Source organism: Ceratotherium simum, chromosome 8 (assembly GCF_057802395.1).
Source record: "Ceratotherium simum simum isolate JZ-2026a chromosome 8, ASM5780239v1, whole genome shotgun sequence".
NCBI lineage: Eukaryota > Metazoa > Chordata > Mammalia > Perissodactyla > Rhinocerotidae > Ceratotherium > Ceratotherium simum.
The window spans coordinates 26712432-26739974 of NC_141907.1; the positions used below are offsets into that span (position 1 = coordinate 26712432).

General features: G+C 34.7%; 1 long non-coding RNA gene across 1 annotated transcript in view; it reads right to left on the reverse strand.

Moving 5' to 3' along the window:
- Nucleotides 1–27543, reverse strand: part of LOC147916417 (uncharacterized) — an 83629-nt gene that overhangs the window by 17502 nt on the left and 38584 nt on the right. Inside the window, exon 2 of the long non-coding RNA XR_015552983.1 lies at nucleotides 27244–27491. This is a non-coding gene — a long non-coding RNA (uncharacterized LOC147916417). The remainder of the gene's footprint in view (nucleotides 1–27243; nucleotides 27492–27543) is intronic.

The following is a 27543-nucleotide window of genomic DNA, read 5'->3' on the forward strand; positions in this document are numbered from 1 at the left end:
AGAAATACAACTGGGACATGTTGTTTGAGAACATATTTCTTGAAATTGGGACGTGTCAGAAAATTCAAGATATGTACTCAACAAACTAAGGATGACAGAGACATGAAAGTGAATTCAATATAAAGCAGAGATGCTCATAAAACACACACACACACACACACACATGCGCGAGCGCACACACACGCACCCACACATACAGAGTTTGCTTCATCTTTTTGTTTCAGTGCTGTATCTTTAAACATTTCTATCATGCTGGTTTATTTCGAGAGTTGATTATCTAATCAATGTTAGTTTTCAGACTCAGACTTTTATATTTCCTCTCAAATTTCAAAATACTGTGAGAAACATTTTGTGACATACAAATTCAGAGTATATTATATTTGGTCACAATTTCATTCAATATTCAAGAGCTTCCAATGCCTCTTTATCTGTCTTGCTCAAAATTATAATTAGACTTAAGATTCACCATGGTTAACAAATGTTAGAAGTAGCAAGATGATGATATGCTTGTTTCTCAAGGTTCATGGGCACTTGGAAGGTCACAGAAGTTGTCCCGGAGTCCAGGAATTCTTGAATATTTATTTTCAATTTTCTAAAACTTTAATGATAGGTTAAGTGTATGCACTTCTCACACATGTCAATATATGTGTCTTTGAACATCTGACTGACTACCATCAAACATTACCATGAGGTATTCTTTTGTGTGTGTGTGTTGCCTTAATCACTTTAAGTGTTTTCTTTTTGTTTCTAATCACTAGCCAAGAAGTGCTACCTAAATTATGATGAGGTATTGAGAAAAAGTTATTTATTTTATACTGCACAAAGGGATTCCTGCCAGGTGAAGGCCAAATATTGTCTTGGCACTTTGGAGAAATTGAATATTTTTTTGTAGTATAAACAGAGAAAATTGAGCAATAATTGACCCAGCACCTAACACACAGAAGTATAAGTGTGACCAGATTAAATGAACCTATGCCACATGGTCACTACTACCTCTGTATTTTGAATAGTATTTCATTTCAGCAAAACAGCATGTTGATAAAGCAGTTTAAAAGTATATTTTATTAGTTTTATAGTCTCGTTCAATTTTAATTTGAAAACTGCATTCGTTTTGTTGTTGAATAAATGGTATGAGCATTAAAAGTTTATTTCTACTTTTATTTGTACATATTGAAGTTATATTACAATAAGTGCTTCCTACCTGAGCATCCAGGAAATGCATTTTGCTTTAAAAGTTAGCAAATAATAAGGAAATGTAGAAAAAATACTTTATATATCAGAAAGAAAGCATTTGCTATGACATGTATTTATACATTTAATGTTAGGTGTTATATTAGCTTTCTATAAAATATGGAAATGATGATACTTAAAAATTTATTGTAGGCTTAATTTTCTACATATTAAAATATAAACTATTCATTCTATAACTCTTTCCTCCTCTTTTTTTTTTTTGGGTCAGGAAGTTTGGCCCTGAGCTAACATCTGTTGCCAGTCTTCCTCTTTTTGCTTAATGAAGATTGTCAGTGAGCTAACACCTGTGCCAATCTTCCTCTATTTTGTATGTGGGACGTCGCCACAGCATGGCTTGATGAGCCCTGTGTAGGTCCGCACCCGGCATCCAAACCCATGAATCTCAGGCCGCTGAAGTGGAGTGTGCGAACTTAACCACTACGCCACCAGGCCAGCTCCAACTCTTTCCTTTTCTTAAAAAATTTAACTTCACTTTTCAGTTTACTCAATATTCCTTTAAAATTATTGGCAAGTTTATAGAATAAATGTATGTAAAGGATATGGCTTAATATAAAAGAATGGAAACGTATTAAAAATAGTAACCTTTGATTTAACCCTATGTTAAACTGATTGAATGTGGCATTAAAATTGAAGTCCTTATAAATCCTGATCAATAATGTTGAGCTTGGAATTTAATTTCTTTATATATTATATTTAATTTCAGTAATCTATTAAAAACTCAGAGGTAGAGAAGATGAAAAAGTACTGAGATTCAACTAAAAATTTCTCTGTCTTCAGGCAAGTAGAGTTTATTTTAATGAAAATAATTCAAGGAAAATAGAATATGTTTTACAGGAAGAGCTGCGGAATTAATATGGTTTCCCAAGCCTGACAAATGACTTATGGATGGAAAAGGCCTGCTAAAAATCACACTACCACTCTATTAACAATTATTGGAAGGGCAAAAGTGAAAGAAGGCCAACTATTTTAAGTTAATGCATATAATCTTGTGCTTTTCTATATTTCAGAATAAGTGCATTAATCGAATACAGGGGAGAAGGGTGAAAAATAATTTAAAACAAATCTAAAAAATTACAGAAAATAATAATGAAGGAAGTTGAAAAATATTTCCAATGTAAATAATTTTAAATGGGATGAAGATACATTGAGATCTGTTTTGGTTTTTTTTTTCTCAATATATAAGAAAGCCAGAATAAGTTACATCTTTCATCCAAGAGAAAGCAAGGAAAATCACATTTATTTAATACCTGATATGTGCCAGGCATAGTCCATACATTAACACATACAAACAGAGTTCTTGCTGGATTACATGATCTAAAATGTGTAAAGCACTGAAACACCTGTGCCTAGCACATAGTTCTCAGTAAGTTTTAGCACCCTCACTTCTTTCTTTCTCCTCCTCCAGCCCAATATCGTTACGTCAGTTTCAGATAAGTGACTTTTTTGTGCACATGCAAATGATTTTATATAGTATCATTGTACACAAACAATATGCACACTTTATTTAAAGCTATATTTTCCAAATGCGTGGGGTCTGAAAATTATGAACACTGGATTACCTGAAATCCTGTGCAAAAATGTAAGGCAAGATGGGGAAAAAAAGCTATGCAATAGTTTATCCTTAGAGAGAATAAGGTTATCATTAAGCAAACTACGTGACCATATTTCCCATGATAGTGCTTCTCAAAGGATTGGGAGTGGTTTCTCAGAGTTGAGAATTCTTGTATGACATGAAAAATTATACTGATCTGAGAGTGTAGTACACATTCAAATGGTGAGAAAGCAGTAAAAATATTTAATGGTCTTGGAAAAACCAATAAGGTTTTGACAAAAAGACATTCTAATATGAAGGAATTCTATAAACACTACAGTGTCAGTAACATACCAGGCATTAAGGGTATAGGAAAGAAGTACCTGATTATACGTGGTGGTGGAAGATAAAGCTGAAAAATGTAAGTAATAGATATTTTATGGAGAATCATGTCTTAATGATCTGATCTGACTTCACTGTATTCTCTAGCCTCCTTTGCTTTCTCCATTAGGCACTTTTCCTAACCCCCTACTCAACTCATAGACCACTTATTATGTAAGTTTCAGATTTCATGGGATGTACAGTATAGTAGAGTACAGAGTAGGATACATCTTGCAGAGTAACTACATAGTTACAAAGTAACACGAAAACTAGAGACGAGGACCAAATGCCACCAAGTGATCAGATGGTTGATTTGGAAGGCAAAAACATTGTCAAAGGCGGAAAAAAAGCCAAGTAAAATGTTAACAATCAAACATGAACAGAGTCTGGCTTCCTAAATGTCAAAACAATAGAAAAAATGTTCTGAGAAGTATAAAGGAGAAATGAAGTCAAGAAAAACAATGCAGGCCATAAAGAAGAAAAAGAATATGCATGTTGTTTTCAAGTGTCAAATATACTCTGTCGAATGCAGAGGAGAATGATAAATTGTTTCACTCTCATTTTCTATTGCTCTCACAATTTAATTACTTGCTTTTTCAGATTCTATTAATGTGTTAGGACTGTGGACGTAGTAGCTTAAAGCAGCAACTATTTGACTATGCTCAGTGACTCTGGGGTCATGAAAATGAGAGGGGCTCAGAGCGGCACTTTCCACTTGGAGTCTCACACAATTTTAGTCAAAAAGCTTATGCTGCTCACTTTCTGCTGCAGTCACCTGGGTTTGCAATCTTGGTTGGTAAGGAAATATGCTGTTTATATCTTTCACAACTTTAAAGAATCTTACAAATGCCTGTTTTTACGTCTATCTCATTCTCTTCTCTGAGAGTTTCTAGAAAGTTAGACTAGGTTTTATTCACTTTTTTTAAAATTCTCAGAGACCTTACATAACCAAGGAACTATAAAGTAAAATGCCTATGAAAGCCACACTCAGAAAAAGGTAGAAGCTCAAATAAAGCATGACAAATGGTGAAAGGTATAGAGCTTGGTGTTGGGGAATGTGTGAGAGAGTTCACTTTTCTGAAGTCTTCACTCTTCTGCACAGCACACAAACACACAGTATGTCTTGAGTGTCAAGACGTGAAATATCTTGAGAATGAGTACACTTAATGTAAACCTCTCCTGTGTCAATATTTGAAGACAACAAAAAACAATCAAATAAACAAATGTTTCAAAACCATTTCTGTAATACTTTGTTCTGTGCAAGAAAAGCACATAAGGGCTGGCCTGGTGGCATAGTGGTTAAGTTCGCATGCTCCTCTTCAGCAGCTGAGGGTTCGCAGGTTCTGATCCAGGGCACAGACCTACGCACCCCTTATCAAGCCATGCTGTGGCAGGCATCCCATATATAAAGTAGAGGAAGATGGGCATGGATGTTAGCTCAGGGCTAATCTTCCTCAGCAAAAAGAGGAGGATAGGCAACAGATGTTAGCTCAGGGCTGATCTTCCTCACCAAAAAAAATAAAAAAGAAAAGTACATAAATCCTAACCAAAGAGTGAAATGATGGAGAATAAATGAAAATATGGTTGCAAAAACTATCATTTGACTACAAAAGGAAAATTTCTGTTTGTGCAGTAGAATGGCAGTAAAGCATAAACAGGATTGTTTAACAGATGGAACTAGTTCTCAGACATGGTGAGATCCTATCCCAAGCTGCCTGATGGTTTCACTGCAGCTGTAGCCAATGGGACCCAAGAACAAGAAGACCTGCGCACCCTGGAAAAGGGGGCATGATATGAAGAGAAAACACCGGAAAACGAGCATCTTTATGTGCATATTTTATTAGCTTTAAAATTGATTTTTTTAAATAATGTATGCTAATAAGTTAAGTGATAATATCAAGGATAAAAGTTCTGTTTTCCCACTGGATCTGATGGGATGTAGGGAGTAGTGGGGACAAAATCAAGAATTGTGGCAAACAGACACAAGAAGTTCAGAGCCACTTATAGGTAGCCAGTTGTTATCGTGAAGAAAAAAGAGGCTCTTCTGGTTTTGTTAGATCTACCTTCATGATTGGTCCCAAGTCCTTTTTTTCATGGGAAATATCTTAAGTGTGTGTACGTGTGTGCACATAAATACAATATAGGCAATAGCACATGTATGTGCACATGCATACACATGTATGTTAGAATATGGCCACAAAGTGGCTGTGTGTAATTTTTTGCCTTGCATAGGGTAAGCGTTCAATAATCTGTGTTGTTTGTATGAGTACTGTTAGTAAAAATGTATTTCGTCTTCACATATTCCAAATTAAATAATAAAGTAAAATATCAGTTTGGAAATGTCTCATCATCCCAGTCGTTCCTCTAATGTAATAATTTTAGAATGCTGTATATTCTTTGTTCTAAGTTGAAATTAGGAAAAAAAGATAAAACAGACATGAAAGACAAAAGGTCGCATAGCGCCCTCTGATACGTGTATAGGGCTTTCATTGAGCTACGAGAAAAGCAGCCTCTAGTGATGCTACAAATGTCTTTTTAAAAGGAGGCTGACACTGTCAGGTATGGTAGCGGAGAAATCTGTGTAATCTTGTTGGATGTTGAATCCAAGGGCAAAGTTCTGACTTTGTTACCAGAGCAGGACAGTTATATGAAGAGGAAGCTTCTACTTCTAGGGCTGTCTCTCAGGAGATTTTTGAGAGAATGTTGAAATATGATTAAAAAAATCTACTTAAAGGAAAAAAAAAGATAGTTTTTTTGAGTAGTTCTTGATATGGGAAATTAAAATTAATTAGAAGAAAATACTTTGCATTGTAATCTCTAAATTAGCATTTACAAAATTTAAACAGAGTTGGAGAATGAAAAATTATTGTAGAAGTCTAGTATGTAACTTAAAAGGAGGCCTTAAGAGATTGACATGTGAATTTCTTCTACATTTTATTGAAGCTTCTGAGGAAAATGCGCTGTAAGAATTTGTCACTGATTATCTGAGCATAAAGGTGACCTGGATCAAAATCTAATAAAGAAAACGAAGTTTATGAGAAGAAATCAGTGGTACTTTTAATTATATGAATTAGGCCTATTAATATATGGTTTCATGAAATGCATTTTTAAAAGATACAGAATCTGTAAAATGTAAAATAAATATATGCACGTTTTCTCAAATTATAAGAGAGGCACTTACAGAGATACAAAAATAGAAAAAAAAATTGGTTTATATATTTTTCTACAATGCCTCTGGCTGTTACTATGAAACTCAAATTGTTTTCTTTTTCTCTCCTCATTGTCTTTTGTATGAGGAGATATCAATATCGAAAATATCTGTAAAACTTTAAAAAATAAATTGAGGGTATCATCTAACAGCAAAGGCAAATGGTCAACAGAGAGAAACATAAAAAAACAGCAAGGTTAGGAAAGGTTACTGTGTATTTCATAGTGTCCAACATATAGTTAGTTCAATAAATTATACAACAAATTTGAAATCTACAATGTCAACTAGAGATGGAGGCTGTGGATATTACAGACTGACATCACTGTAATTAAGGAATGAAAAAAATAGCAACATTTCAGGACATAACAAAGTACACCATCTGGGCCTGCCAACTATAAATATTAAACATGGAAAAAGAAAGGACAAACAAAGCTAATATAAGCATCGAGTCATTTTGCAAATTCATAAAGAATCAAAGAAAATCAAAGAATCATTATAGCCTCTAAATGCTTCTAAGGGTAATTGTTGATAAAAGGAGTTGGCATCACTTCATAATTTACAAAGGAAGATAGAAGACAGATGTCAGAAGCAGATGCACACTTCCCCGAAAGGGGAAGAGGGATGCTGAAGCAAATCAGGATCATTTGCAAAATAGAGATCAAATAAACTGGAAAAAAATAAAGACTGAAAAAGTACTAGTTTTATAGAGTTGACTTGATCATCCTATCAAATTGATGCAAATCTCCAGGTCATAACCTCTCAAATTTGGAAGTGGCATCGAATGAATAGGCAAGTTATTGCTATCCTAGTCCATGCATAGCCCTGCACCAGACCAGGAAGACACATCGAGATAAAGAAGACAATTAGCTGCAGAGACCTAAAGAGAGGACAATCTACAAAATGTACAGGTGTTCACACAAGTCAGAGTGGGTTGATAAATTCTTTGTGAGATAGTAGAACAAGAGTGATTCTCGAATTCATCAATCATCCATTAACTCAACCACTCATTCATCATCCATCCATCTACAAATAATTAAGGGCTATTCTACAGCCTCAAATACAATGTAGTTGAGGGTATTCTAGAGGTCAAACAGGTATAATAAAAGAATAATTAATTTCAAATAAGAGCTTTTCATACGATCTGAACAAACATTGAATCAGAGTCATTCTTTATTTAAATGCATGAATGTAAATTCTACTTGTCTATCTCCTGCTTCAAAGTAGTACTTCAAAGTAGTAGTAAGATGAGAGTAATTGTACTTTCTATTTCCCTCAACTATCTCTTTTATATATATGTTTGTATATTTAATACACATATACACCTAAATGTATTTATAGATATGCGTACATGTGTGCCACAAATGTCTATACGTGTAAAATATGTTGTGTGCCTGTGTGTGCATGTGTGTAAGATACAGGTGAAAAATCTTTATTCTTAGATTCAGCAATAGAATTGGCCACATATACATACGTATGAAGATGACTTTCAGTTGAAAAAGTGTTTGAGACTCAGCAGTAGAATTGATCACAACTTAAACATGTAGGTAAAGTAATATGTATCTCTATATTTATAGAATTATTTTGCTTTAGCATCTCTTGTCTTCTACGACTTACTCAAAGAAGGTAAACAGTACGACTGAGAAAGGTTTTAACAACTGGCAATATTGATCATACATGCCCTCTTCTTCTTAATGAGCCAGATGATCTTTATCTTTCAGAAGCAGCTGTTCAAGCCCAGTCTATTCCACTTAGTCTTTCCTGGAAAGACAGGTTCAAACAGATCTTCTTACCCTTTTGAACTTGCAAAACATTTAATGTTAATTTAGCCCTCGGTAAACTAACATTATGAAAAAGCAAAGAGGCTTAAAAGAAAATACTGCCTTGAAAAAAGCGGTTGATTTTATTTAGTGTATGTGTTTTTAGTTTACTGCTCAATTTATTTTTTCATATACAGATGTTTATTTGAAGCATACATCAAACCATACTTAATAGAAGCCCGAACAACTATGTAATATTATTCATATACATAATCTATAGATATAAACACTTTCAAATCTCTGGCTTTATTGAGGTATTATTACTTGAAGAATATTGAATTAGGTAGTATAACTACCAAGTTTATAACAACATGGGCTCAGCTATGGCAAGTCACGAGTTATACTTTGGTGGGCTTTCAGTAGAATGACTAGATTCCAAACTCAGCATATACATATTGATCTCAAAAGAACCAGCTAAAAATAGAAAGGCTTAGCACAAATCCACATTAATGTATGCAATCTGTGATGTATGTGCATATGTGTACACACACACACACATCTTGTTTTGCCAGGGACAGTACTGGTTTATGCCTACTGTTTTGGTACGATTATTAATAATATCTCCTTTCATATACATATACATGCATATATATACATACCTATATATTACATTGAAATGAACAAATGATATAGCTCACATATTGTGTCCATTTCTTCTCTGAGGCTACTTCTTTTCATATGTGTCCACATGTTTACGTGCAAGTATGCACATGTACACTCATGCATCCACACACACAAGCATATATTTACACAAATATACGTACTCACACACACTAATAGAATTTTCTTTACATCATAATAGTTTGTAGGTGTAGTTTATGGCACAGGATTGGTATAGCTGGGAACTAAATTTTTTTCTCTAATTGTGTATGCAACATTAACCACTGTGTTAAAACATTTTTTCTGTCTTCAGCTGAAAATTCTGCTTTAAAAAGGAAGACAGTGACATGTACAAGATGGAGATGTCTAGAAGTGATAAATCTATTTTTGTTTTGTGAAGTCATGGAGATGGTTAATAATAAGAGCTATCAGTTGGAATCTTGCAATGAGAATGCTTCTGGGGCTGCTAGATGGAGCTAGAAGTCTACCTCCCTAAAAGACGTAGAGGCTAAGTTGTTTACAAATGTATCCTCGGTACCTGAAGTAGGATTTAACCCAAGCAAGAGCCTTTAAGTGATACATTAAAAAAATGATGTTAGAGAATCAACTATATCACTTCTAAGACAAAGTAATTTTTTCCAGACATTTAGATGTGTTAAGTGTCACTGGGTGCTACATCAGTAGTCTGAGAGAGTAAAAGGCAATAACAATTTGTGAAACATGTTAGGGATCATTTCCTTCCCATTTTGAACCAAAGGGAGTCATTTGAAAAATGCGTAAAGGTCTGGGAAACTAGCTACGGTGGATAGAGTAGCAAAAATAAGTTTCTCATAAGCTTTTACTGATCGCCCAAAAATATTTGGCCTCGATAAACATCTGACATAAATAGTTCTTTTTATCCCCTACAACTGTTTAAAAAAATCAAACCTCCCTGCACTACCCCACATAAATCAGTTCAGGGCTCCTATCCTTTCCATTTGCCGCCAGGTCCATCAGCATTCCTCCAGATGTTTTCATTTCCACCACTGCTACCAATTCCGTCTCCAGAAGAAAGTCCAGAAAACAGAAAGTTACTACACCCATTGCCTGGCAGGCGAGGTTGTGAGGTAAAGGAGTAAATTTCCAATTCCTTACCCATAATGAGAAGTGGGGGAGTGGGAGAGGGTAGTGGTGATAAGGTTTGGGCATCAGATTCAACTATTTTTGAAAAGTTATTATCTATATTTATCACCACCAGTTTTAAACTTCAGGTATATAATGGGTTTAAAATGTGTTTTGCTGGCAGGAGTGGGAATCCAAACTTGCTAGAAAGTTGGGTTAGAGTACTGTCAATTAAGGAAATTGTGAGGAGCACATAGATCCATACAAGCAACATCGAAGGGACAAGAGTTGACAATTAAGAGCGTTCTTAAGGAGACATAAGGATTCTGTGTTTGTGTATGTGTATGTACATTGTTCCTTTATTTCTCCTGAATGCTATAGTAATCGATTTGGAGATTTCTCCTCCATCCTTCCCATACAGCATGCTCTATCTCTAGAACATGGTGTGAAAGGCACTGCAAGAGGTAAGCAGTACACACCCGTATTTGATGTTGAAGCCCTTGTATCTTGCTTGGCTCTGATCCTATGCCAAGATGGCTTCTGAATCCCTAACAATTAGCAGACACATTCTTAAGTTGGCCTTTGCCTAAACTGCAAAACCTAATTACAGTTAATGCTTCAATAATGTAGTTCCGAAGCAGCAACTTAGGAATGACAAAATGATTGCTCATATACATAATTCTTTAATGTGATTTAGTTGACATAAACACAGTGTAACCACAGGAATGACAAAATAATTGACAAGCTATTTTCAAAATGAGAATTATGATGTTGAGTTGGATGTTCATTAAAAGTTAATGCTAAATTCAAAGACTTGGTAGTGAACATTACTTCAAGAATTTAAAAAGTCATTTCATTTCTCAATGTATTTGCAAATATCAATATTTTATATAACTTTTTATGTGTTTGTTAACAGAAATTTTTATATTTTCTAAATGCTCAACAGATTTTACCGTTTGTTAGATGAGAGAATTAAAGTTAACAGTAAATTCTTAATTTATTTAAAAACAAAACAAAACAAAAGCAAGTACCTGGCAAATAGTAAGCTCTCATAAATATTAGGTTATTGAAAGAATTAATTACTTTTACATTTCTAAGTCTATTTTTTTACTTCATTATACTACTTAATCATGAGATCAATTGCATAATTAAAACATCATAAAAATTTTAGCAGTCTTAAAATAGTATAAATAATAAGACGATTACAATCCTGGTTTATGCTCCGTTTCTTTCAAAAAATTAAAATCTCACACAACCCGCTCCCCATGAAGTAAAACAGTGTTTTTAATTTTATCAAATATAGGTCAGAAAACATTTTTGTTCTTTTGGTCCCTAAAACCAAATATATTCTCAAAGGAACTTCTGGATTATAATACGCTCAAGATCGATCTATCTATCATCTGTCTATAATTATAATATACATGAATAATGAATTTTAAAAGCTTTGTCATCACTGCATATAATCAAGAGATTATGCCAGAGTTCTGAGGACAATTTCAAATGAGAATTCCCAAATGTCTTGAACATTATTGCATCATCATGATTAGCATTTTTCTCAGAGTGATGACTTTGAAAGAGACCACATCATGTATGTGGATGTGTGTGATTCACTCCCTGGGAGTTGAAGGAAAGGTTGGCCTGAACAGAAGCTGGTTGAGTGACTCATACAGGCATGATGTTCTGAAGAGTAGAGGTTTGCATCGAGAACTCTGATCAAGGCTCTGAGAAACATTGGTAACCAAGATCCTGGGTTAAGAAAATATCTGTACCAGAAAGTTGAATTTCAAAAATTATGAAAAGGATTAATAAACACCAAATCCTTAGAGGACAAGGGTAGTGATTTATTTTAGAATCCTAAAACCCATAATTTGAAGAGATGGGGCAGAAGTTTAAGCTGCTTAAGAATTAACACACCTCAATTACATGTATTTATTTGTAACTTGAACAGAAAAATCAGTGAGGTCTTTCTGTCTCCCGGTTATAAGTCACAACTCCCCCCTCTGACAGCCCCATCCACTCATACTTTTTCTCCTTTTCTGTTTAAATTTTTTCCTCCGCAGGCCTTATCATCCTTATTATATTCTATACCTTACATACTTATATTGTTTAGGAAAGAATACTACAAGAAGGGTCTTGTTAACTCTGGCAAGTAGGTGGAAAGGAGCAGAATGTGCTATGTAATATAGAAGATAAATTCAGAGATTCAGAATTTTCTTCAAAGGGAAGAGGAGGAGGAGAAAAGAGAGGCTTTGTTAGAGTAGAGAAAGGTTCCATATCTCACGATATGATACCTCCATGTGATGCCCAAAACAAGCTCAACAACAAGAACAACAATTTTATTGCAATTTAGTAAATTCACTCATGCTCAGTATGCACTACTCCTCTATGACTCCTAAAGAGCTGGTTTCACATTGCTGGACAGAGGTAGCACTCAAGGACAGGGGAATACAGACACAGATACAGCCCTGAGAGAGAAATCATCTGAAAACACGCCAATTTAGGGGGTAGCTTCTGAAAGCTTAGGATAAGAAAGACTTGCCTTTAATATTTTCAGTGAAATATCTATTTTAAACACTAATCCCCAAAACTTATGTTTTTTTTTTAACTTATGCACATGGAATAGTCTTTTAATTCTTGATTTGGTAACATATTACTTTCTCTTCAAGATTCTCTAAAAGAGAAGAAAATAAAAACTATTATAAGAATATGATTCTTTTGAAACCTTTAAATTGGCTTTCCCAAACATAATCATCAGTTGTCTACTCAAATGAATTACTTGGGGAATGAATTTACTTGTTTTACTAAATAAGATTCGTGAACTTAAATAATGTGGGTATGCAACCACAGTTGAGTATGTATAATTTGAAATGAGGGGTTATTTTGATGAGTTTTAATTTTTTTACTTTTCTTCATGTATAGTCACTGTAATTATTTACAAAGGAGTAAAAATAATTTAAAAAATGACAGTCTCAAAGTCTTTTAGTTTTAAATTATGAAATATTCCTGTAATAAAGTAAAAAGATTTTAATATCATCAATGATTAAACTACTATCCAATTTAAGAAAACTTTAGTTACATTATATGTACATCTTCCTGGAAAAAAAAATTGAGAGTTCAATCCCCAATCATGTTTCTGATTCTCCTTTTTCAAAATCACTGTGGCTATTCTTGACCACTTATTCATACCTGTAAATTTCAGGAATATTCTGTCAATTTCTTTATGAAATTATTTGGATTACTATGGGATTGCCATCACCACAATATTGATAACTTGAAAATATACAGCTTTCTATATATTTTGATCTACTTTTATTTCTTTCAAGTAAATGTCATACTTTTCTCTAAAAAGTTTCACATATACCTTCTTTGCTATTTCTGGATGATCTTTAGTTTGTTTTGATTTTGCCTTGTTTTTTATTTATTTTGTTATCACTTATTTCTGACATCCTATTTTAAGTGTATGTTTTCTACTTTTTATTCCTTTTCTTCCTTGAATTTTATTGATCAACTATTTGTTATCCACTTTTTGAAAGATGTGTATTCCTGGAATATTCTTTTTGCAGCAACATCTCAATTTGTAACATGCATACTTGATTTCACAAAATCCTAATGTAACAAATACTTCTATCTCACTATGAAAACATAGAGGAATTTTAGACTGCTTTAACACAATGCTCTAACTTCCAGCTATGTTATCTAAAATTTGAAGTCCATTATGTTTTAAACTTTAAATAAGAGTTTTTACTTTTATTCAGCCAATGATTAATTATATTTACAAAAAATTCACCAATGTTTTTGCTAACCTTGCTACTTGCATCTTAACTTTTCCTTCTGGATTTATGTACTTTAGTAATTCATTTGGTGAGAACTCATGGGTAATACCAACTCTTTAATTTAAAATATCTGTATACTACCCTCACTTTTGAATGATAATTGATCTGGGTATAGAATTCCAGTTCAACAAATACTTTCTGTTATAAGAATATTTTCTTTTATGATTTTTTATGAGAATTCTGCTATCGATCTAATTAGCATACTTTGTACATAATCAATTTAACTCTAGTTACTGATAAGATTGTCTCTTTGTCTTTGAGGATATGAATTTTAAGAAAATATCTTACTTTGGACTCAGCATGCATCTTTCATGTAAAAACTCATGTCTTTCTTTAAATCTAGACAATTATAAACCTTTATAACTTCTAATAATGCCTTTCCCCTATTCTTTCCTCTTGCACTCTTAGGAAACCAATTCCTTATAGGCTCACAAGTTTATGCAAGGAGTTAGTTTGGGACTGTGCGTTGATTGTGCATGAGATAATTTCTCCTGCTCTTGCCACTATGAAATTTCAGCTTTCAATTTGGATATCACAGCTCTAACGCATTGTTCTCTCTTGAGATTTTCTTTTTTTTTTTGCATATTTTCTTTTGATATTGTTTTATATTTAAAATTAAAATTATTTTAGCCCTCCATTTCTATAGATTTTTGGTGAGAATAACACCAAATCCAGTAAACACCTTTGTCATATAAAATATCTATTCGTGTGCTTTGCTAAAATATAAATTTCCAAAAGATAGAAGTATTTAGATTCCTTTCAAATGAAAAAGTGCGACTGAAAAATCAAAATGTATGACATCTGGGAATTTACTACTTCTGGCCATAGAGCTTATTTTCAGTTCGGTTAAGTTTAAAGATTTGTTGGCTTTTCCCTCTAGTCTCCCCAGCAGGTTGACTTTTTCTTTTAAATACCCTTTAACCCAACTGTTTAGGAAGCACGAGGGATCTTCTTAAAATTCTGCCCATGTTCTCAGGAAATGTCATTCATTTGGCAGGGTTCCCAATGTGTAGCACAGCGTGATCCCCCTGCACAGTCCCCAAAACAGCCAGGCCTGACATTAGGCAGCTCTTTCAATGACAGGCATTCATTTATCTGAACTTATTTTGAACTTAGAGAATATGTTATTGTTGTTGTTTCTTAAACGCTCTCTGAGAGGCACATTCTCATGTCTGTGCAATCAGTCAGCATTTCTTCTCTAAAAGTTGTTTTATGCAATAAAATGGTTTTAAGGGGGTTCCTTTGCTTTATATTTTAGTGGGAGCCCTGAAATGTCCAAATGAAAAAGATTTTAAAACGTTTTTGGTAGTGTCCCTATTTTAGAGTTGGCATTTGGCTTTAATTTTAAAGTTTAATCAGAAGGTAGAACTTAAAGTTCACTCTTATTTAACTTCTATTTAGAAAAAAAAGGGACAAAAGTAAAAATGACACGGTGTACATTTTAATGATAGGAATTTACATAGAAACATTCTGGGAACTTTTAAATTTTTACATGAGGAGCTTTTCAAACCAAGTCAAAATTCCACAATTATAGATTGTAAAAAGATGTCCCACAGCTATGTTAAACATGATATTATAATCTTAATTTGTTCATACATTTTCATTTACTACAAAATCTTATTTTCTATAGAAAAAAATATTACTTTAGATGCAGGAGCGCTAGATCGAATCCTGGATCTAACATTTACTACTTGTGAAAATATCAGAAAATCACTTAACCTTTCTGTGTCTCTTTATTCTCAATTTAATAGTGAGGATAAAAATAGCACTCAATTCAGAGTAACTGTGAAGAATGAATGAATTAATCCATTGTTTGGCGTTGTGATTGGTGCTCAGTGAGCACTCACTATTGTCAGCTCTTAGTCGGTGCTAGTCTTTCCAGGCTTCATTCATCCTCACGGTCCATCAGTTGCCAAGAACATGGCTTTCTTCAGTTAATCTCCTTTTGTGAGGTCAAATTTCAGTTTATGAAAAGGTTATTACGTATTTAGAATTTCATATTTCTTATATTTTAAAAATCTTTGGAGTCTTATTTGATGGTTACGAAGGATCTTTTCTATTTTACAATTCTACAGTTCTACCTAATCTATATTACATCTGGGCTCAGTCCCATTACTGGGACATTGTCCCACTGTACTCCAATGAGCTAGGAGCAGTTCTTAGGCAAAGTCACCTCTCTGTCTTTGTTGCCATTCTTATAATTAAAACAATGTCCATTTGACACATAGTTTTCTATTACATAGGTCTTTTCCTATTGCAAATATAATGCCTTTTCAGTAATAATCTGAATTTCCACATATATGCTATATAAATCCTACAGTCCTGATGCGGGCATCCATTGCATTTGGCCATTTTATTGATAGGCTTAACCAAATCTCTTTGGCCATCATTCAGTTATCTTGTCACAATTACTTTATACAATGGTGAAAAATTCAATCTGTAAAGTGATTATGACATTGTATTGAAAATATGCATCTCACAACAGAAAGATAGTTACAAAATTTGATAGATTTCTTTCTAACTATACTAAAACACACACACAGACATACAATATACTTTTTGAATATCCCATGGTTTATTTTACAGATGGATTTTTCATATAATACTACAATAGCAACATTTCCCTAGATCATTCAATATTTTAATACCACTATTTGCGATGGATTCTATTGTGATAGTATTCTATCCTCTATTTATATTTATAATTATCTAAATAAAAATTACCTCTAGTTGGACATTTATATTGTTCCAAAATGTCCACTACATAAGTAGTGCCCTAAAGGAGAAACTTTATGTGTAAATAAATCTTTGTATACATATCAGATTCTTTAGTCTTTTTCAAATTATTGAGTAAAAAGCTTAATGCATTTATTTTTGTTTCCTGTTAAAGAATACAGTCATCTGATCCAATGAGCTTGCTCCAGCTGACAGTCTTGGACACAACTGGCAGATTTGTTTGGTAATATCACGTACTCTGCTATGTTTCCTTGATTAAAGCATTTCAGATTCATTGAAGAAGATTTCAAAAATACAGAAGGTATATAGCAATTGCACACCAGTATGCATTTGATGTACACATTGCCATTCTTTTTTCAATACTGATGCCATCTGATTTTATGTTCTGGATTCTTTAAGTTTCTAGCTTTTTCCCTAATTTTAATTTTTTTCACATAAGAACAATTTAAATGTTTTCTTGGTTCATTTTCTTACCGTATTGAAGATAGGAATTCAGTTTAATTTTATTAATTGATATTTTAGGTAGTTTATTAATGTGTTTCCTTCCTTACAAAGTCATATATATTTATAAATATCTTTGTGTACATATTTTTGTGTACATACATATATCTTTGTATATATATGTATTTGTGTATATATATATATCTTTGCATATATATGCATATCTTTGTAATTGGATTATATACACATTCAGAGTAAAAAATTTGAATTTCATAGGAAATACAAAAGATATACAAGAATGTGTGTATTGAATATATATTATAGGTTTTTACATACTGTGGTATAGAAATCTTTCCTTATCTAAATTGTATGACCTTTACAACTATCGGTGATTGTTGTTTTGCAATGTTTTTAAAGCTATGCGCTGAATATTCTATTAGCTAAATCTGTGTTCATATCCTGTATAATCTTCTTAGAGTAAATTCCTGGATATAGAATTGCTTTGTAACACATTTTTAAGACTTTGATTAATAATGACAAGATTCCCTTTGGAAACATGCCATTTTGTAAAACTAAATATGAATATATAAATTTTTAAAGAATACAAAATTTAATATTTTAAAAGTTAGACAAGTCATTGGCAATACATACAAGCTAAACTTTCACATATATTTATTTGTATTTATTTGCCTATTAATGACGTCAACAATTTTGCATATGTTTTTAGTTTAGTCGTGTTTCTTCTTTCCTGAGTTTACTGTCTTATATTGTTTGTCCTATTTAATTTGTTCTACCAGCCTTTTTACTGTTGTGAAATGCTATTTCCATGTTAATGACCTTATTAGTTTAGAAGATTTATACAATTCAAATATTTTCCCAGGTTACTTTTTACCTTTGTATTTCATTTACATGATTTTAATTTTTTAATATAAGGAAAATATTTTAATTTTACGTAGTAAAATCTATTCCTATCTTATGAAATTTAACTTTATATATATTTTATAGTGATACTTTACAGAACCATAGATAAATATTCATATGTATATAATTTAAAGTTTTTAATATTAATAATCTGTGGTTTAATTCATTTAATCGTATAAGATAGAAATATAACTTCATTTTCCCAAGATATAAATAAGCCACTTACTAATTTAACTTTTAGGGAACTTAAGGAAAAAAAAAGAGGATTTTGAGTAGAATTGTATTGAACACACTCATAAACTTAAGGATAATTGACATATTGTAATATTCATATGAACACTTCAGGATATATTTTTCAAATATTTGCTTCTTCATATTATTATGTTTTTTGTTCTTAATAAATTTTTAGTAAATAGGTATTTAATATATGTAATTTTAAAATGATTGTTCCATGTATTGCCTCACAAGTATTTGGAGATTTGTACTAATTTTAACATCTCCTATTTTATAAAGAAATAACACATACTATAAAGTGGCAGTGCTGAAAATGAACCCAGGCTTTCCAATTCCAGAAGTCATGCATTTAAGCAGCATACTAAATTGCTGGTGTGTAAAAGAGTTTTGTTTCCTTGTATGTATGTTTGTGTGTGAGTGTCCTTTGTGCTCATGTGTTTTTTTTGTGTGTGTGTGAGGAAGATCAGCCCTGAGCTATCATCCATGCTAACCCTCCTGTTTTTTTTGCTGAGGAAGACCGGCTCTGAGCTAACACCTATCGCCAATCCTCCTCCTTTTTTTTCCCCCAAAGCCCCGGTAGATAGCTGTATGTCATAGCTGCACATCCTTCTAGTTGCTGTATGTGGGACGCGGCCTCAGTGTGGCCGGAGAAGTGGTGCGTCGGTGGGCGCCCGGGATCCGAACCCGGGCCGCCAGCAGCGGAGAGCGCACACTTAACCGCTAAGCCATGGGGCCAGCCCCTGTGCTCATGTGTATTTATTTTTTACCAAGCCTAATTACTGAATTACTGAGTTCTATCAATAGATCTATAGTTTTTTCATTCATTAATTTTCATTTTATGGAAAATATATCATCTGCAAATATTTCCAATAATTGCACTTTGTTTACTTTTCTATTTATTATTTTCCCTTTATTTATGTTTCTTTCACTGCTTTTTTACAAATTTCTTAAGTTGGATGCTAGGCTTATCATACATATTTATCCCTTCCCTAAGTAATTATTTGAACAATAAATTTCACTCTAATTAATGATTAATCTTCATCTCACCAGGATTTATACATTATTTTCAGTATCTTTCAATGAGGGTAAATTTTCTTAGTTTGCAGAGAACTTGGTGATATACATGCATGTCCACTTTGTGTGGAAAGAGAAGGTTGAAATCTACAGATTTGTGGGCCATGGATAACTAGTTGACTTACTGATCAGGGGCTCAGAAAGAACAAGAATGGAACATTAGTAACAAAAGGAGTACACGTTAATGAATCTCTCAGACTAGGTCAGATGGTGAAGATATTTATCTTTCATAAATGCTCACTAGAAGGTATCACTCTAATGGGGGACATAATAATCTGTTGGATACAATCCTTCAGATGGTAGAAGCTTTTCTCAGCCATCCTTGTGCTTGCTTAATGAAATCCTGTACAAAGAGTTCATGGAGGCAGAGAATGAAGCTAAGCATGGATTCAAAAACATGAAATTTCTTTCACTAAGGCGAGTCTGGCTATTGCTACTAGTGGGAAGGCTACATGCTGGTACCAAAGGCCAACACTGAGCCCTAAAATGGCATAATATCCTAGAAGACCTGCTAGCAGGTAGCAGGTTTATTAGAGTCTACGCTTTTCATTATGGGAGGGGGCACAATTTCTCCCTACAAGGATAGATACATATTCCAGGTAAAGATTTGCTTTCTCTGCCCAGTACCATTATTTAAGAACTTGTAGAATGCCCATTGCGTGGCATCCTCCATGATATTGCTTCTGTACATAGGAATAATTTACACATCTTACACTATAAATCTCATGAAATCACTGGTAATACCATTTGTTCTATCACCAGAATTAGTTGGCTCCATACAATTGTTGAATGAGTTTCCAAAGACTAAATCATGGGAAATATCACTTGTGAGATGGGGGTGCATTTTCATAGCAGATGATATATACTTGAAACTAGCAACCAATATACGAGACTCTGTCCCCAAAACCAGTAATAGAGAGTTCAGGACCTAGGTAAAGTTGTGAGAGATACCTCTCATGATTGCATGTAATAAGCAGAGACGAAATTTCTACTTCCCTTCCCATGACCCTGGGTTCAGAATGTGTGGAGATCATAAAGCCCAAGAGAGGAATGCTTCCACCAGGAGACACAGCCATGATTTTATAATTACGAAAACTGAAACTACCCCTGGTCATTTTGGTCTCTTAATGCTGCTAAACCAATAGACAACAAAGGGAAACACTACACTAGCTAATGTGGTGTATTTTGTTTGTTAAAGGGAAATTTTGCTATTGTTACTCAATGGGATCAAAGAGGACTATGTGTAGACCCCAAGGAATTCACGGGGGGCATGTCCTAGTACATCCTGGATAATAATCTTCAACAGTCGAAAACAGTTTTAACCTAATAAAGACAGTACCACTGAGGACTCCGATCCTGAAAGAAAAAAGCATTTGTTTGTCTTACCAGGAAAACTATCTAGCTGAAGCTTTGACAGAGGGTAAGGGGACTATGCAATGAGTGGTATATAGCCCAGAAGTAAACTCCTGAGTATATCGTGAATTAATTTATGACAAAGGATCCAAGAATACAAAGTGGGGAAAGGATAGTCTCCTTAATACACAGTGTTGAGAAAAATGGACAGCCACGTGCAAAAGAATGAAACTGGACCACCGCCTTACATCATACACCAGAAAGAACTCAAAATGGAATAAAGACTTGAATGTAAGACCTGAAACTATGAAACCCCTAGAAGAACACATAGAGGGTAAGCTCTTTGAAATTGGTCTTGGCAGTGACTTTTTGGATTTGACACCAAAACGAAGGCAATAAAAGCAAAAATCAGTGAGTGGGACTATATCAAACTATAAAGCTTCTGCACAGCAAAGGAAACCATCAACAAATGAAAAAGAAGCCTATGGAATGGCAGAAAATGTTTGCAAATATTATATCTGATACAGGGTTAATATTCAAAATATGTAATGAACTCACATGACTCAATAGCAATAAAACCCAAACGCTCTGATTAAAAAGTGGGCAAAAAACATGAACAGATATTTTCCAAAGAGGACATAGAAGTGGTCGACAGGTACATGGAAAGGTGTTCAACATCACTAATAATCAGGAAAATGCAAATCAAAACCACAATGAGATATCATCTCACACCTCTTAGGATGGCTATTATCAAAAAGATAAGAGATAACGTGTTGGCGAGGATATGGAGAAAAGGCAACCCTTATACACTGTTAGTGGGAATGTATATTGGTGCAACCACCATGGAAAACAGTATGTAGGTTCCTCAAAAAGTTAAAAATAGAACTACATTGTGATCCAGCAATCCCACTTCTGGATATCTATAGAAAGGAAATGGGAACAGGATATCGAAGAGATATCTGCAATCCTATGTTTATTGCAGCATTATTCACAACAGCCAAGACATGGAAACAACCAAATGTCCATCAACAGATGAATAGATAAAGAAAACGTGGTATATATATATACAATGGAATATTATTCAGCCACTAGAAAGCACGAAATCCTGTCATTTGCAACAACATGGATGAAACTTGAGGGTGTTATGCTAAGTGAAATAAGTCAGACAGAGAAAGCTAAATACTGCATGGTATCACTTATATTTGGAACCTAAAAAAAAGTCAAATGCATAGAAACAGAGCGTAGAAAAGTTGTTGACAGGGCCTGGGGGGTAGGGGGTATAGGGAGAGGTTGGTAAAAGGATAAAAATTTTGAGCTATAAGATGAGCGATGTTTGAGTATCTAATGTATAACATGGTGACAATAGTTGATACACTGTTGTATAATTGAAATTTGCTAAGAAAGTAGAACTTAAATGTTCTCACCAGAAAAAATATTTTACATATATGTATATTATATGTATATATAATATATTATATGTATATGTATGTGTATAGTGATGGATATGTTAATCAACTAAATGGGAGGAATCCTTTCACAATGTGTGTGTGTGTGTATGTGTGTGTATATATATATATATAGATAGACATATAAAATCATGGTATATGATTTAAGTATCTTACAGTTTTGTCAATTATACCTCAGTAAAGCTTAAAAAAATACCTATAATTCTCTCCAAAAATAAAAAAAAGTATATATGACCTTAGAGCACATATGTCTATAGAATATATTTTGTATGTATAAAAAAAGAAATCTATGGTTATCAATTTAGTCTCCATAATCACTTATAGAAGTGATAATTATAGCTATGCTTCGTATTAAATGTTTGCCCAACCATTCCCCATTTGACCAATGGGTGTATCACTAGGATATCAGAGAGTGGAGGAGATTAGAGAGGTCAAGATATTTATTTCTCCAGACCCCTCCCGGACATGTAGCAATGATCTGGCTGCATCCCTCTAGTAAAAGTTACAATTCCAGTCAGTCCACTCCTGCTCTCTGCATATTGAGGCAACAGTTTTCTACTCTTATTCCTTAGCTCTTAACTTTGGTGGTGGCTCTCAGCTGTCGCTAGCCATAGGGTATTGTACAGTCCTCCGCTGGTTTCTCTTAAGCTTGTCCGCGTTCTTCTCAATTTCCCCCTTTGTGTGTACCATTTGTCATCTGCTGGAACTTTGACTCATAAAACAACAAACTCTTAATGTTAAGGTAATCAACACAAACTACTACAACAGACGATATCTAACAAGTCAATGGCTTAACAAAATGAAGATGAAAATTTGGATAAAGGAAAGATTTGGAATTTATTAAATAAGTTAGTAAGACGCTAGGCAAGTACTAAACTGTATATGAGTTTTTGTTTTTCTGTTCTTCTGTTTTTGGTAATATTATCTAATAATAGGTCTTTCTATTTCTGCATTGCATTAAGATTGTATACTGCTTGTGAATAGTAAAACAGCTTCCTGAACATCCCAATACATCGATTTACCTTATGACCTGGCATTAATGAAAGAGAGAGACTGAGAGACTAACAATCGTTAACCACAGAGCTAAAAAGAACAATTGTAGCTTTTAGAAACTATAAATATTATTTAACTAAACAAAGCTGCTAAGGAGAATAATAGCATTCTCTAATGGCAAACTTAAAATTAAATTCCTGATCTTTACTATTGTGCTATATTTTGCCATACTGCTGGGTTAATGTTCTATGAGTTGTGCATGGAAAAAAAATTCTTAAAGATTTCATTAAAAGTTTTAAAAATATTAACCTTTTCAAGAAATATCCACTATATAACTGTTAAGTGCCAGGAGCTGTGCTAAGTCCTAGTGATGATTATTCAGATCTTCACAGAATGAATTCACAGGCCAACGTCCTTCAGAAATCTGCCTTCTGGTTAAAAACCTATGTGTGGTTTTTCAGGCCTAACTGTAGGCTTGACAAAGGTGTTCTTTGGTAGGCCTCATGGGGAAAACCTGCCCTCCCCACAGCAGACTTGGTGGTCAGCCAATGCATGGCAGTCTCTAAGAGGAGTTGCAACAAACAGTCACACTCTTCCCAGTATTTGCACTCCTAGTCCAGGCACCTTCCTTCCTAGGTCTCTTTATCTGAGGCCTTGGCCAGAAGTCTTTTTCAGGTGCCTCAGCTGAGGCCTCCTTATGGGGAGAGAGAGAAAGGAAAACACTGAAGACGTTTTTTACCATTTTGACTCAGTACCCAGTACTTTTGCACTCCTAGCCCTTCTCCCCTGCTTTCTTTCCAACCCTAGGGTCCATAAAATTACCAGAGGTTTTTCTTTTGGGATCGCTCAACATTCAGATGACCCCCACAGTATGTGGGCTGTGTTGATCCACGTGACTCTCCACCAGTGCACCATTCTATGGGGGAAAATGGGCCAGCAGGAGCTGGTGATTTTTCTGGTTTTAGTCTCTGGCTTATAAGGTTGTAGTAAGTGATTAAAGGCTTAATTTCTTCATTTTTGACCTGTTGCTTTAATTGACTACTCCAACACCTGGCAACTCAGCTCACACATATACTCCCTCTCAGCTCAACTCAGTCCAGGATTATATCACTTCTAATGTTATCAGTAACTACTTACTTTCTCTTAGGCAGATATTGTAGGATTGAGAGCCTAGTTTTGCCAAAACTCAGTGTTTCAACATGAGCAGAATATCAGAAAACTTACTGGGAATACGCTGATTTAAGAACAATATATAAGCCAATATGGTGCAGGTGAAATAAAAAATGTGCCCCACATCAGGCAGTGTTTGAGCTCTTTAACTGGAGTGCAAGAAACACATCATTATATTTTCTGAAAAAATCCATCTATTTGCCCCAATATTGAGGCTATTAAAAAATCTGTTGGTGTGCACATTCCTATTTCTTGAACGCAATGTTTCTAGAATTACCAGGTTATTTTTTTCCCCATTTAGAAAGATTCATCAGATAATTTGAACTAATTATAAGGGTACTAATACTATAAGAATTACTTTGTATTATTAAGATATTCATATTCACCTTTCAGTCATAACACAGACTGTTATGAATAGCTACTGAAGAAAAAAATGAAAACAATTCCTGGAATTAAGGATTTAAATCTTAAAGTTTTGCTGTTGTGTTGTTGTTATGTCCATATCTGTGTATGTGATTCACAAGTCATGTGGAAGGTCACGCGAAGTCATTGCAAGGCCACATGAAGATGCTCATTACCTGTAGCTTATACAGAGGAATAATATCCAGCAATTCTTCCTTTACAGATACCAGGTGGTAGCTATAATTCAGAATGCATCTCCTCAACTATTCATTTATAATTAAATTTTTTCACTACTTCTGGAAAATCTTGGAATCTCCAAAGCATAAAAATATGTGGTTATTACTGGAAACCCCTGTCTATGTAGCTATGGACCTCTTGGTATTATGAAACAATATAAAAATGAGTATATTTTAACTGTACACATCAACATTATTCGATACTGGCACAACTGAGAGCACATTACATCTCTAGAGTGTAAAATAGTCTTTCAAAATGTCTAACCAACTCTTCCTTAGGGGCCTTAAGTCCTCTCTCCAACTCACAGTCAAATTCATAAGTATTAGAATTCACAATCTAAAGGAAATATCACTAGGGAAAAAAGAAAAGAAATATTTCTTACTGCTGGAATTCAGGGGTGGGTTGAAAAATTATGTTACAGGAGGAGCAAATCTGCATCTCAGCTTGGAAAACAGCTGGAAGAAGGCAGTTACCTTCCCCACATGGATGGACTTACTGCTTTCAGCTTCAGCCTCCAAAGATGGTCTCATCTCAGACTGTCTCTGTTCTCACTTCTAAATGCCCTAAAAGTGTCAGGTACCTGTCAGTAATAAGTATATCTATTTCTAATATTTAGGACATAAGATATTCTCAAAACATAGGACAGAATCTATCCTCAAAATCACCTAGACAAAATAAAAATAAATTGATTGGTTATGATAAATGGGAAGTTAAGAGGCTCATGAAGCTTCCATCAAATAGGATCTAGGGGTTAGATTATGGAAGTCACCATATATCAAGTGAGCTGCCCTTTTGTGTTGTATATGGCTACTACTGTTTCTAGAGCGACATAATGTTCTGAGCTAGTTATCTCAAGGTAATCTCTGCTTCTCTCCCAATTTCTAAAGCAACATTTCTATGGAGGGCCCTGCTTCATTCACCTAGATCACCTACTCACCATGAGCATCACAGTGTGACCATGGGTTGGGAGCAGTTGACTGGCCTGACCTAAGTCAGATGTCCGCCTCTGGGACTTGGGGCTGGTGTCAGTCATTCCAGGATTGTAAGAAAAAATTAATGGGAATAGAATTATGGAAAGAAGGAAGAGTAGGAAGCATCAGGAAGCTGTCTCCCTACCTAGGCAACAACTGCACTTGCAGAATCTGTCTGATGTAACTATTTTTTAACTCTGGAGTCTATTGAAGGCTCTCAACTCCCAGGGGAAGGTTTGGAGAGCAAATTACAGTTAATTGCAGTCAATTGCAGCTCTTATCCAGTAGCAGCTACCCATTCTCCACTCCAAGCTCCATGACAGTCAGCTGTGCACGTGTCCCAGGAGCAGTCTGCACACATCTTTCAGGAGTCAGGGTGGGCAAAATGGACTCTGTCCTCTAAGTATCGATGATCTGTGATCTGATCGCTAATTTCTGCTTCTGATCATAGAGGTGCAGACAAAGAGTTGGATGGTCATTGTTGTTTCACCTCTTCCCATTTTCGCAAGTGCCCCCCTCCCCCCCCCCCCCCGCTGAGTGACTTCCAGGGGATTTAAGGTCTGGTGCTGTTCTTTTTCTCCCTTCATTTTCCTTTTCTTATTTTTCCTTTTGGGAGCCAAACTAAAGACTAGGACATTCAAAAGCAATTGCATACGCAGGGAAAATTAGAAAGTGACCATGCATGCCCAGGCACAGGCTCACAAAAGACGTGGGAAGACCTTAAGTTCCCACCAAAGCCTAATCCTTGGCATAGAGACAGCCTACAATAGTAAAAATAAATAAATAAACAAACAAAACGATAACAAAAGCCCAGCAAATTCTTGGGAAGAGAGAGAATCTGATTTCCAGATTTACCACATTATTAGATTCAAATGTCCATTTTTCAACAAAAAATCTCAAGGCATAAAAAGAAACAGGAAGATATGATTCATTTCACCCATGTAGGGTGAAACGAAAGGATACTTGACAGTAACTCAAAGCTATATGAGAAAGTAAAGAAAAGATCTCAAAAAAGGTAAATACATTGACAATTACTAAAGCTAGTGTATTAGTCAGGGTTCTGCAAAGAAACAGAACCAATAGGATATAGATACAGACATAGATAAATATAGATATAGATATAGATACAGATAAGAAGAGACTTATTACAGGAATTGGCTCACATGGTTATGGAGGCCAAGAAGTCCCACAATCTACCATCTGCAAGCTGGAGAACCAGGAAATCCAGTGGTATAATTGAGTCTTAGTTCAAAGACGTGAGAATCAGGAGCCACTTGTGTAATCCCTGGAGTCCAAAGGCCTGAGAACCAGGAACTCCAATGTTTGAGGGTAGGAAAAGATGGATGTCCTAGCTTAAGAAGAGAGAAATAATTCATCCTTCCTTCAACTTTTTGTTCCACTAGGGCTCCCGACAGATTGAATGATGCCTGCCCATATTGGTAAGGGTAGATGGACTTTAGTCAGTCTACTGAACCAAATGCTAATCTCTTTCAGAAATAGTCTCACAGACATACCAGGCATACCTTAGGCTGGCCAAATTGACATATAAAATTAATGGCCCAGCAGTGCAAGTGGTTGTGTGTGCTCACTCCGCTGCGGCAGCCCGGGGTTTGCCAGTTCGGATCCTGGGCGCGCACCGACGTACTGCTTGGCGGGCCATGCTGTGGTGGCATCCCATGTAGAGTGGAGGAAGATGGGCATGGATGTTGGCCCAGAGCCAGTCTTCCTCAGCAAAAAGAGGAGGATTGGCAGATGTTGGTTCAGGCCCGATCTTCCGCACAAAAACAAACAAACAAAAAATTAACCATCATAGCTTGCATTAT